At 50.4% G+C, this 13,066-nt stretch overlaps 1 protein-coding gene across 17 annotated transcripts in view; it reads right to left on the reverse strand.

The window, feature by feature from the left end:
• The window catches only part of PLEKHA6 (pleckstrin homology domain containing A6), a 163,919-nt gene that overhangs the window by 127,826 nt on the left and 23,027 nt on the right, over positions 1 to 13,066 (reverse strand). For 2 of the 17 annotated variants that reach the window (XM_017525392.2, XM_037737334.1), the window contains exon 2: positions 26 to 475. The exons of the other annotated variants lie outside the window; for them this stretch is intronic. The gene's annotated coding sequence lies outside the window, so the exon portion shown is untranslated. The remainder of the gene's footprint in view (positions 1 to 25; positions 476 to 13,066) is intronic. 17 annotated transcript variants of the gene reach the window in all.

Genomic DNA, 13,066 nt, shown 5'->3' on the forward strand with positions numbered 1-13,066 from the left:
GGTAGCTGAATGTTAGAAAACAAACCCTCCGTGTTTGCTGACACAGTGCAAAGAGAAGGACTCACACAAAAGGCACCCATTATCCCGTAATTATTGTCTCTCTCGTGCCTGCAATTAACGGCTGTCTGAGAGGCGGCTGCTGGGGTAAATAAATGTTCACCCGCATTAGAGTCAATCAGCCAGCTGAATCGCCAATTAACAAGCCCACTGCAGAGACACTCCCGACCAGCACAACTGCAGAGAGGCAGGGAGAAGATGAGACCGCACATCCTGGGCATGCTCCTATCCCAGCAGCAGGCAGGCGGTGCTCAAAGCCACATCCTGAGCCCCAAGGGAGAAGCCAGTCCTGCCTGAAATGAGCCAAGCTGGGCAAGTAGGTATCCTGACCCCCACAGCCATGTCAGAGGGGTCTTTGTGTGCTGGTCAGCAACATTCCTGGGAGCCGCTAGTGGTGCCGTCCTCAGCCAGCGGGAGTCTATAGAGGAAAAGAGATGCAAGAGGAGGCCTCAGAGGTGCTGCTGCCTCCAGAGTTATGGGAGGAGAGAAACAAGACAAAGAGAGGAATCACACAGGGTGCTGACTCCCTGAAACGGACTTATACTGGCCTTAGGCTATTTTCGTTAAGCAGCAAGCTCAGAAACACAGAGAAGGAACTAACTTCAGAGAAGTCAGAGATGACTCTAGTCGGGAGGAGATGGGCAGGAGATGAGCAGCAACTCCCCTCCCAGGGGTTTGGGGAGACGGGGGTGCTTGGCAGTCCTGTGTGGCGCACCTGGTACCTGGCCACAGTGCTCTACCAGCCAGGCTCTCTCTCTGTTGAAGTCTGCAGCCAGCAGGGCTCAGGCTACAGGACAAGAGGCCCCAGAGATGTGTACCAGGCCACCAGGAAGCCACTTGGATCCAAAAGGCAGATCATGGTTGTTAGAGATCATCTGGGCCCGTGGTTCTCAACCCTGGCTTCACACTAGAATTACCCAGAGCACTTTCTGCTCTCTGCTTTGAGGGCTTTTAAAAAATACTGATGTCTGGGTACCCACCACAGACCAACTGAACCAGGGTCTGTGGGGGAAAGGGTAGGGACCCAGGAAGGTGCATTTTTAAAGCACCCACAGAGGATGCTGGTGACTACTTCAGCTCCCTTGGCTTACGGTTAAAAAACTGGGAGTCTGGTGCAGTAATACCTTGCCAAAGGTGACAAAGTCAGCAGGGAACAGAGGTGGAGCTCGACCCAGCTCGTCTGATTGCAGGGATGGAGCTCTTGGAACTGAACATTGCTGGCTGAATAAATGAACGGGATTCTAAGCGAGCACCATAGGGATGTTCTTGATCCTGCTGTGATCGACATTTCCAACCATGACTTGCATAAAGACTTACAAGGCATGGTTATCAGATTTGCTACTGACGAAGCTGGGAGGGATGGCTAACACAGCGATGGCAGAATCAGGATTCCATACACTGAAATGGTAGCCTAACGCTAACAAAAAAAAGTACATCAGAAATGTAACACCAAACAACATTTAAACTTTAAGATTTCAACTGTGCATATCCAGAGGTTTGGAATGCATGTGCTCAAGAGTATGTTACTAATAAAATGGGGAAAACACAAGTACAATCTATATTTTTTAAAAATACATGAGTGGCTGGGTGCAGTGGCTCACGCTTGTAATCCCAGCACTTTGAAAGGCTGAGGCGGACAGATTGTTTAAGGTCAGGAGTTTAAGACCAGGCTGGCCAACATGGTGAAACCCCGTCTCTACTAAAAATACAAAAATTAGCCATGTGTGGTGGCACATGCCTGTAATCCCAGCTACCTGAGAGGCTGAAGCGGGAGGATCACTTGAGCCTGGGGGGTGGAGGTTGCAGTGAGCTGAGATTGTGCCACTGCACTCCAGCCTGGGGCAACAGAGTCATTCTCTATCTCAAAAAAAAAGAAAGAAAATGAGTATTTTATAAAAACATTATGAGCTGGTGGGCACAATGGTGCATGCCTATAGTCCCAGCTACTTGGGAGGCTGAGGTGGGAGAATTGTTCTAGGAGTTCAAGACCAGCCTGGGCAACATAGCAAATAAATAAATAAATAAATAATAAAATGAAACAACAAAACTTTATTATGAGCATTATCATGCTTGTTAGAGATTATCTGGTCCCGTGGTTCTCAATCCTGGCTTCACACTAGAATTACCCAGAGAAATTTTTGCTCTCTGCTTTGAGGGTTTTTTAAAAATACTAATGTCTGGGTACCCACCACATGAAGAAATAAATGTGAAGCTTGTGATCAAATATTCCAGAAATAGTTTTATGTCTGTCCCCAGGAACCTGGTCAGTAGGACTAACTTCAAGATCTTGAAAGACAGGATTATCGCTCTCTGCATACCCTCAATCCTACTCCACACTGAATAATTTAGAGCCAGGCTCTTCCACTTTTAATGTGCGTATGAATCGCCTGGAGGCTCTTGTTAAAACAGATTCTGATTCAGCATGTTGGGGTGAGGCCGGAGAGTCTGCATTTCCAGCAAGCTCCTGGGTGATACAGATGCTGGTGGGCCATGAAGAAGCAAGGATTTAGAGAGCCCTAGGGGTCCACCTGTGAAAACAGGCACTCTGAGCACCTGTGTCTTTTCCTCGTAGCCTGGGAACTTGGAGAAGCAGTGAAGCTGGAGTTGGAGGTACGGAAGTTCCCAACAGTAAGTGCTCAGCTCACCTGATAAGCAAATGCACCGAATGAGCAAAGAAGAATGAAAGAGACCCACTGCAAGAAAGAAAAGACCCATGGGGAGGGAATTTTATTTCAGCCCAGTGTGGGTCAAGAGATTTTCCAAATAGAACGCGAGATCGCAGAACAGCACTATAAAAAGGACTTGACTGCATCAATGAGAGTTCATGTGTGTTTGGAACCAATGTGAAGGGAGGCTTTGGGCTCCCCTTGACCCTGACCTTCCCTCTAACTCGGATCACATCTTTTATGCAGCAAAGGGGAGATCTAAGCCTGACAGCTGTCCGTGGGAAAATAACCTGAGGGCTTCAGTACAATGAGCTCAATTTAAACACCAGTGATTTGCAAATTTAGTCTGACATAATAGAAATATATCATCAAGTTGGAGGGCATCAGGGTCCCATGGAACAGACCACGTCTAGAGTATTGTGTTCAATTCCAGACAATTTAATTCAGAGAAGATTAAAAGCTATCTTGTACTGAATTGCCTTTGGCTGCCAGGCACTGTTCCAAGCTTTTTACATGTATTAATGTATTTAACCCTCTCGATAACTCTATGGGGTAAGTACCATCATCGCTCACATTTTACAGATGAGTAAACCAAGGCTCAGAGAGGTTAAGGATTATACCCAGGGTCACACAGCCGGTGAGTGGGAAGCCAGGTGCAAACCCAGGCAGACGGATGACAGACTCCGTATTTTCCCCACCAAGTCATACAATCTCCCCATACTTGCCTGACTCTTAAAACAATGACAAACAAGTGAACCCAGAAAAGGACAGCCAGGATGTTGAACTGGTACCACCGTGTGGAACTCAGAAGGAAAGTTAAGCTCAACATTAAGGAAAGATACAGGTTGAAACTGTCCACAGCAATAGAAAAAGCTGCTTCCCAGGGCAGTGCTCCTAGTCACTGGGGGCTTTCAAGCAGTGGCCGGCTGACCACGTGCCTGAGACACTAGAAAGGTGCCTGCTATGTGGGAGAAAAGCTGAACCAAGTGAAAGACTACTTTCAAGGCTGAGACTCTCAGTCCCTCCCCCATCCTGGTCTTTCCATCTGGAAGAATAGACTCTGACACCAGAAGCACAGTGTCTATAACGAGCTACATTAAGCCCTGACGTGTCCACTGCTTCTGGTGTGTGTGATGGAGAGAAAGTGACAGTAATGCCCAGGCCAAAATTTGGCCAGAGCCAGGCTCAGTGGCGTGCGCCTATAATCCCAGCTACTCAGGAGGCTGAGGCAGGAGGATAGCCCAGGAGTTCGAGACCAGCCTGGGCAATGCACCAAGACCCTGTCTCGAGAAAATTTTTAAAAACTTGGCCAGGATGCCTGCAATTTGAGCCAAGGGAAGAGTTGTGGGAAATATGTAAATGAGCTGCTGCTGCTGACATCTCACTGTTCTCTGACCTGTTATCTCCCAAGGTTCTTGTGGGAGTGATAAACTCTAAGCTAGCTGAAAATAGCTCGCCTTTTCTCAAAGAAATATTTAAGGCCAGACACAGTGGCTCATGCCTGTAATCCCAGCACTTTGAGAGGCTGAGGTAGGCGGATCACCTGAGGGCAGGAGTTCGAGACCAGCCTGGCCAACATGGTGAAACCCCGTCTCTACTAAAAATACAAAAATTAGCTGGGAGTGGTGACACATGCCTATAATTCCAGCTGCTCCAGAGGCTGAGGCAGGAGAATTCCTTGAACCCGGGAGGCAGAGGTTGTAGTTTGTTGAGATCATGCCGCTGCACTCCAGCCTGGGCCACAGAGTGAGCTTCTATTTCAAAAAAGAAAGAGAAAGAAAGAAAATGAAGACAGAAAGAAAGAGAGAAAGAATTAAAGATATATAGAGTCAATTATAAGAAGTATAAAAGAGGTTCAGTGTTTCCTAACCCAAATTACACTGCAGACCAGTACCTTATCCATATTATCAGAGTGCCCCAGAAGTGAGTAAGAAAGCGACATCTCCAAGGAGGAAGGCAGAGAAGGACAGAAAGATGTGACCCAACCTCACGCTGCCAATCCTTCGGCCAGTGACTGGGAAGCCGGGATCCTGGCTCTGAGCCAGAAGGTGGAGAAACAAGCTGAATCTAGCCCAGGAAACGACGTGGGTGTGAGAGCTCCAACACAGCCGGAGTTCGGGCACCTCACCCCTTGCCTGTCACCCCCGCCCCAAGCATAACGCCTGGGGAAGGTGGGGAAGGCAACTTACCAAGCACCAACTCTTTCAAGGCATTATGTTAATTGCTGTGGGGAGATACACATTTATTGACGAGAAAGACAAATGTGGACGGGATATTTCAGAACAACTTCTATTTCCAACCAGCTGATTCAGCCAATTAAAGGACACTTTTACAAATATAACTTAATAAGTATAAGTGTTGATGACTTTGGCCTTGGTTCTGACAACACCAAATCTGGAAGATGCTGGGCCCCATGGGGATGCTCTCTATTCTGAGACAAGAAAGTCCTCCCTGAGGTCTAGACACTCTCTCTGTCTCCACACTTACCACTCTATCCTCCCTGCCAGACTTTCCTAACAAGGAGGCCAGGACGGCTTGACCACACACAGCCCCTCAGAAGGTGCCTGAGATTCCCCTGTGCCTGCCAGCCCAGGCTTCCTTTCTCAGCCCTTGCGCCCCACTCCCTGTAGGGCTCTTTCCACTGAGAACACTCTCCACACTCCCCACCTCTGCTATGCCACTCTTCCAGAGGTCTCAGGTTCTCTTCTTCCCACCCTGCTCAGATCTCGATGCCACCACAAGGCAGATGTCACAGGATCTCCCTGTTCCCCTCTCTTAGCGCCCACATGCACTGTCACCTGGGTTCAGCCTCACCCACAGCACAAATACTAGAGAGCTGGTGGAGGAGGGGACACTCTACATTTGGGCAACAACTGACTCCTCCTGTCCCCTCTTCCCCCACACTTTGTTCTGCTCCCCCACCCCACCCCCACCCCCACCCCTCCCCCTCCCCAACCCGGAGCAAGTTCCTCCCAACAAAGCCGCTGGAGCAAACTCTCCTTTCTCTGCTGAGTCACTTGACCTTCATGGTAAGAGACCAGAGGCCCTGGGGAAAATCAGCTCACCCAACTTAAAGTCGCTCTCCACGCTCACATCTGAACACATCTGAAAAGTGACCCCTGTTACGGGGATAGCAAGGAAGAGCAGAAAGGCGTGGAGGGAAGGACAGGGAAAATATGAGAATGAGTGAAGCCTGCCTGCCAGCTACCACCAGACGGTTAAGCTGGCTTTAAGGAGGACACTGGGTTTCTGGATGCAGAGAAGGTCTCTTCTGCAAAGGGAGGCCATGGCCCCAGAGGAGCTGCCCATTAGATAGCCGCCTCCTCAATCACAGCTGGGCAGCAGGGAGCAAGGAAGGCTACTGACACTGGCTGTGGTCTCTGATTCTCCCTCCGCCCTGGCTCTGCCGCTAAGCCCTGCCTCAGCTGCTTTGTGACTTGATTTCTGCACGGTCTGACGGCCCCCTCGATTATACCTAGAGCAGCTGATGGGCCCTCTCGTATGCACGGGAACATAAGAGCGGCAAACACTCTCACTCTCACCCCTCCAGGGGAGGCAGCATCTACCGCCTGCCTCTTCCAGAACGTGGGGTCTGGGTACCTGCGGAGAGGTGGCCAGCCTTGCAGTCCTGAGCTGCCACAAATGAGCCATGACCACAGGGCAGCCATGCCAGAGTGAAATCAGATAAATAACCATATCCCCCACACCTCCGTGTCTCTGACTGGCTAATACATGCCCGCACTCGCAGTTGGGTCACTCAAGGGGCAAGAAGACGGCTCTGCAGGAAACATGGAAACATCTGTAAATTCTAATTCTAATTCCCCCCTCATTTCCCAATGTAGCCTTTGGTAAGGGGCCCGTCATCTCAGAAATAGGTTTTTCCAAAGTGATCAAAGGTCACCCTGGACAAGCCTTGGGGGAATACAGTATATTGAGTGGGTAGATGGCCAAGTATACTGATGCAGAGATTAGGGGTTCCTACAAGAAAGACACTCATGCAACTTCAGAGTGGAAATCACTTCCTCTTGAAGCACTGGGCATGCTCGCCTTGCCGGCTGGTACCATCCTAAAGTACCGATTCTCCTCATCAGAAACCCACCATCTCCCCAGCCTCTACTCAGCCAACTGGAGACAGAAACGTACATCCCACTTGAATTTCAGCAGAGTTCCTAGTCGCACACACCCACCGCCCTGGCCTATAACACTGCATGTTACAGAGGCACCAAGAACCGGAAATACCAAATCAAGAGCCTGGACAAGACACCTTCTGACCGCTCTCATTTTTACAGTTGGAAATGCTGCTTAAAGCAGCGGGTGCTGAGTAAATTAACAAGAAACCTAGAGAGACAAGGACACAGCTAGAGCTAAAGTTTCTTGACCCTCTGCCACCTCCTCCCCAAGCCACGGGCCGTAATTCAGCCATCAGCCACCCTCAGGCCTCCCTTCAACAAAGGGCAAGTGGGGCAGCTCGAAGCTGAGAAGAGAATACACCCAAACAGCAAGGGAGTGTCTCCCAGCCATAAATGCCTTGCCGGTTCTGTTTGCAAAGGGCAAAGTCCATGAGGGAAGGGAGGAAACAGTCCCAGCTACTGAACCCCACGCACAGGGGCCAATCCTGTCCTAAGATGGACAAACAGGCGAAATTCACACAGCACGGCTGAAAATGGGACCAAGCAGTGTGGATTCCTTCGTACGCTCCTGCTTCTCATTCTGGGCCTTATCTGTATTTTATCACAATAAATGTTTATAGGGTCAGCATTCAGCCTGGGTATTCCGCAGCAACTCAAAGCCCTCTTGCTCCAGACACTCCCACCCTCAGCCACCATGCGCCACATCCCCACTGCCGCCTCCCCCACCCCGCTGACCTTAGCCTGTGCTCAAGGCCACACTTGGCAGGCATCCTGCTGTCATCTCCGTTGTCAGATGGGAGACAGACAATGAGAAACTGGCTTCTCTGGGGACTGGTTTAAGGCTTTCCTGTCAAAAAACCTCCCAGAAGCCTGAGGCCTCTAGGCATGGCCCAAGCCCCTGACACCAAGTCTGCCCTTACAGTGAGGTCTAGTCGCTTGGCGGAGGGACAGATTGTCGGGAGGGTTTAGCTTCAGCCGCGCAGCCAGCCCCACCCATCCTTCCCGGCTGACTCCCTTCAGACACAGAGGGAACAACACCCAGACGGCTTCAAGATTGGCCTTCTCTTTCCACAGCTCTCCACAGCAGACAAGAGGAGCCTGAGTTCTGGGCCGGCTCTAGGCCCTCAGTTTTAAGGGGGCCAGGACAGACACTGGGGTCTATGTGGATCTTGAGATCTCTGTTTCTCTCCATTTAAGAATGCTTGAGTTTTTGGCCAGGAGCGGTGGCTCACACCTGTAATCCCAGCATGCTGGGAGGCCAAGGCAGGCAGATCACCTGAGGTCAGGAGTTCAAGACCAGTGTGCCCAACATGGCCAAACCCCATTTCTAGGACACGTACAAAAAAATCAGCTGGGCATGGTGGTGTGTGCCCATAATCCCAGCTACTAGGGAGGCTGAGGCAGGAGAATCATGTGAACCCAGGAGGCGGAGGTTGCAGTGAGCCGAGATGGCGCCGCTGCACTCTAGCCTGGGCAACAGAGCAGGACTCCATCTAAATATATATATATATATACACATATAATCCTGTGTTCTCCTCTGGGCAGCAGATTCAGCAAGCGTAGGGGTGGGCCATGGACCCCAGCAACAGAGACCCCGGCTCCAGTCTTGGCTCCAGGACTTGCTGCCTCTGGCCCTGGGCAAGTCAGGAGACCTCTGAGTCTCAGTGACCTCGCAAATCCGAGTGGCGAGAATCCCCCAGGTGACGGCACCCGGAAGGTGAGAGCAGCAGGAGGGCCTACGCAGACCTGGGAGCTTCAGCATGCACGCTCTCTCAGTGTTTCTCACACTGAAAGAACTGACCCATCCGTGAAAGCAGCTTGAAGGGTGAAGACTCTCTTTAAAAATAAATAAATATAGACCAGGACTAGAATATGACATGCACCACTTACAGGAAGGACAACAGACTTGTGCTCCTGAAATGTATTTCTACCGGTTGCAGTCAAAAATTTTGATGTCTTACTTTTAAAACTTTCAGGCTGGGCACAATCGTTCATTGTAATCCCAGCACTTTGGGAAGCTGAGGCAGATGAATCGCTTGAGCCCAGAAGTTCAAGACCAGCCCGGACAACATGGCGAAGCCCTGTCTCTACCAAAAAATACAAAAATTAGCTAGGTGTGGTGGTGCGCACCTGTAGTCCCAGCTCCTTGGCAGGTTGAGGTGGGAGGATGGCTTGAGGGAGGTCGAGGCTGCCACGAACTATGATCTCACCAGGACACTCCAGCATGGGTGACAGAGCAATACCCTGTCTCAAAAACAAAAACAAAAAAAAACCTTTCTTGCCCTTGCAGATGTTCTCACCTGTGTAACTTGCTTTCTGCCCTCTGCAGAGTGAGCTGGTAAACTCCTTGAGGTAAGAGTCATGCCTCTAATTTCTCAAGAATTCCAGCCATCCCACCACCATCCCCTCCCAGGGCTGAGCTCAGAGCAGGGTTAGCCTCTGGTGCAAGCTGTTCACAGGCTGGAAAGCAGTCACTGAATCAAAAGTCAATGTGGAAGGAAAGGAAGGAAATCCACCACTGACAGTGCCAGGCACTGCCGCAAACATGGGCCCTGGAGGTCCAAGTCCCCTGCATTTTACAGATGAGGAAACCAAAGCTTAAAGAGGTAAAGTAGTCTGGGAGGTGGGGGACGGGGGAGGAGCAGGACTGACGTCTGGGTTTGGATGGCCCCTGGCTTTATCACTTCCAGGATTAGCTCCTGAGCCGCCCTGTCTAATCCCCCAAACATCCTGGGAGTCCCATGAGGGCCAAGACGACTCACACTGCAAAACACATACACAAAGGGGTGAAAACAACACAACAGTCTTTCCTACCTGCCTTTTTCTGTCTTTCCCAGTCCCATGAGGGAGAGAGGAGAGGGCTGTGCCGGGGGCATCTGGGATCTGTCTTCCTCCTTGTCCAGCCCTTGTCCTTCTCTGCCTCTTTTGAGGCTGACTTCCCCCAGCTCACCACCCTCCTCTCCCAACGCCAGCTAACCGGTTACCCGGGCAACCCAGCTGGGAGGCCGCCAGTTACCACGGCAACCCAGCATGGCCGCCAGGCTGTCTTGCTTAGGAAGGTCAGGGGACCAGCCGGGCTACTGAGCAGCTGGGATGCTGCTGGCAGGACCGGCCCAGGCAGAGGGGGTGGGGTGTGGGGGGAGGTGGCCTACGTGCCTGAGATAACTAAGTTCCTGCTGTCAGGGGCCACCTTTCCCTTTGACATGTTTCCCATGAAGCAGGCTCCCCCAACTTGGGCATGAACCACAAGCTGTCCTCCCGGGTTCCATCACCCAAGCCGAACCTGAACCCTCCCACCTTCTCTACAGAGTTCCAGTCGCCTCACCTCCAGGAAGGCTTCTCGGACTGAGCAGCAGCCGGCTGTCACTCAATCTAACCCCAGGCCTTCTCACCATCCCCCCCTTCCTGAGCATATCGGGAGTCCGCACGCATGCAACCCACGTGTGTCTGCGTGTAAATGCGGTCTCTCTGTGAAATATTTTGGTAAAAATCATAAGGCAGATCTAATATTTTCTAGACCTTACTATGTGCCTCGCATGTTATAGGTGACTTGCATGAAATTTCTCATTGAGAAACAGCAGAGAGAGGGTGAGGCTGTGTAGGGACCAGCTACCTGGAATTCCTTCACCTCCTGCCCCCACAAGCTCTCCCCACCAAACAATCCCTGGCCTGGCTTCAAGGAGACATTTTGAACTTCTATTAAGTTATTACATTTCATCACGTCCAACATGGTGAAACCCCTTCTCTACTAAAAATACAAAAATTAGCCAGGCGTGGTGGTACACATCTGTAATCCCAGCTACTCAGGAGGCTGAGTCAGGAGAATCGCTTGAACCGGGGAGGCGAAGGTTGCAGTGAGCCAAGATCATGCCACTGCACTCCGTCCTGGGTGACAGAGCGAGACTCCATCTCAAAAAAAAAAAGAGTATTCAGGCCGGGTGTGGTGGCTTATGTCTGTAATCCCAGGACTCCTAGAGGCCAAGGTGAGCAGATCACTTGAGGTCAGGAGTTCAAGACCAGCCTGGCCAACATGGTGAAATCCCATCTCTACTAAAAGTACAAAAATTGGCCAGGTGCAGTAGCTTACACCTGTAATCTCAACACTTTGGGAGACCGAGGCGGGCAGATCACGAAGTCAGGAGTTCAAGACCAGCCTGGCCAGTGTGGTGAAATCCTGTCTCTGCTAAAAATACAAAAATTAGCTGGGCATGGCAGCATCCCAGCTACTCAGGAGGCTGAGGTGGGAGCATTGCTTGAACCCAGGAGGTGGAGGTTGCAGTGAGCCGAGATCATACCATTGCACTCCAGCCTGGCGACACAGCAAGACTGTCTCAAAAAAAAAAAAAAAAAAAAAGATTATCCAGTGCCAGACATTTTCTTCATGTTATTTTACTTCATTTCATCCTCAACTCTGCAAAGACTTGTTTCCTAACAGGATAGCTAAGGAAACAGAGACCCAGAGAAGTTAAGTAATTTTCCCAAGCTGAGATCTGGCTTAAGGTTCCTGCCTTGGGGAACCTCCTAGGAGAGTTTATCCTTTCCTTTCTTGGCCACCAACATATGTAGCACATGTCTCTATCATAGACAGCATGGTCATTTGCTCACTCATCTGCTCCCTTCCAAGACTGTGAGTTTAAAAATCTATCTTTGGCCAGGCACAGTGGCTCACACCTGTAGTCCCAATACTTTGGGAGGCCGAGGCAGGAGGATCACTTGAGCCCAGGAGTTTAAGATCAGCCTGGGCAACAAAGCGAGACTCTGTCTCTACAAAAAGTAAACTAATTACCCAGGTGTGGTGGCGCATGCCTGTGGTCCCAGCTACTCAGGAGCCTGAGGTGGGAGGACTGCATGAGCCTGGGGGGTCGAGACTACAGTGAGCTGTGATAGTGCCACTGCATTCCAGTGTGGGGACAGAGTGAGACCCCATCTCACAAATAAATACATCAAAATAAAGATTCATTTTTGTAACGAAGTACTTCCTGGTACATAAGGAGCATGCAGTAAGTATGTATCCAAAGAAAATGGTAGTGCCAGGCTCCCAGGTCCTACTCACCACTTAATTCCATGCTGTCTCTACCACATCACCCTGTCTCAACACTCAGCCAGTCAAAAAGCAGTTACCAAACAACTATGTTGTACCTGGGCCTGTGTGAAACATCACAGATACGCATAAGACAAATCAGACCATCTCTTGCCTCAAAGAAGTACAGCAGAGTGAGAGGCAAGGCTGAGGAGAACAGGGAATAAATTCCTCACCACTGCCCCCATCCAAGGCTTTCTCGTGAGTGTTTCTCTGTGCCTGGTCCTTGGGGTCTAACCCTCCCATCCAAAGCTTCATATATCCAAGCAGCATTTGTGAGCACCTACTATGTGCTAAGCACTGCCCTCTAGTCACTCACTGAGGGGGAGAGTGGGCAGGATTAGAAAACAATGGAGTCAGGAATTACTGGAGAGTAGAGAAGTGACTGAGAAGGTCAGAGTCCAAGAAGTAGTGGGCAGGGCCACTGGGAGCACGTGGAGAACTTCAAAGAGCTTTCGCATTTGATGTGATAATGGACTCTCAGGTCGCATTGCCTTGTACTCACACCTACCTCCCATGCTAATTCATCTGACCCTTGGTGAGGAGGGCAGGGTGGGAATTTTATTATTATTATTATTATTACTTTGAGACAGAGTCTCGCTCTGTTACCCAGGCTGGAGTGCAGTGGCGTAATTTCAGCTCATTGCAACCTCTGCCTCCCAGGTTCAAGCGATTCTCCTGCCTCAGCCTCCCCAGTAGCTGGGATTATAGGTGCACGCCATCACACCCAGCTAGTTTCTGTATTTTTAATAGAGACAGGGTTTCACCATGTTGGCCAGGCTGGTCTTGAACACCTGACTTTGTGATTCACCCGCCTCGGCCTCCCAAAGTGCTGAGATTATAAGCATGAGTCGCCGTGCCCGGCCAGGGCAGGAATTACTATTCCCATTTTAGAGATGAGGATACTGAGGCTCAGAAGGGGAAGAGCATTGGGTTAGGAGGAGGAAACCTGGGTTCTAGCCCTCACTTGTCATTCTAACAGGTCTCAGCACTAGGCCTCTATCACCACACTCCCATTCTTACCACCCCGCACTTTGAGAAGCGGAGGTGGGCGGATCACCTGAGGTGGAGAGTTCGAGACCAGCCTGACCAACATGGAGAAACCCCGTCTCTACTAAAAATACAAAATTAGC

Source organism: Cebus imitator, unplaced genomic scaffold (genome assembly GCF_001604975.1).
Source record: "Cebus imitator isolate Cc_AM_T3 unplaced genomic scaffold, Cebus_imitator-1.0 Scaffold38, whole genome shotgun sequence".
NCBI lineage: Eukaryota > Metazoa > Chordata > Mammalia > Primates > Cebidae > Cebus > Cebus imitator.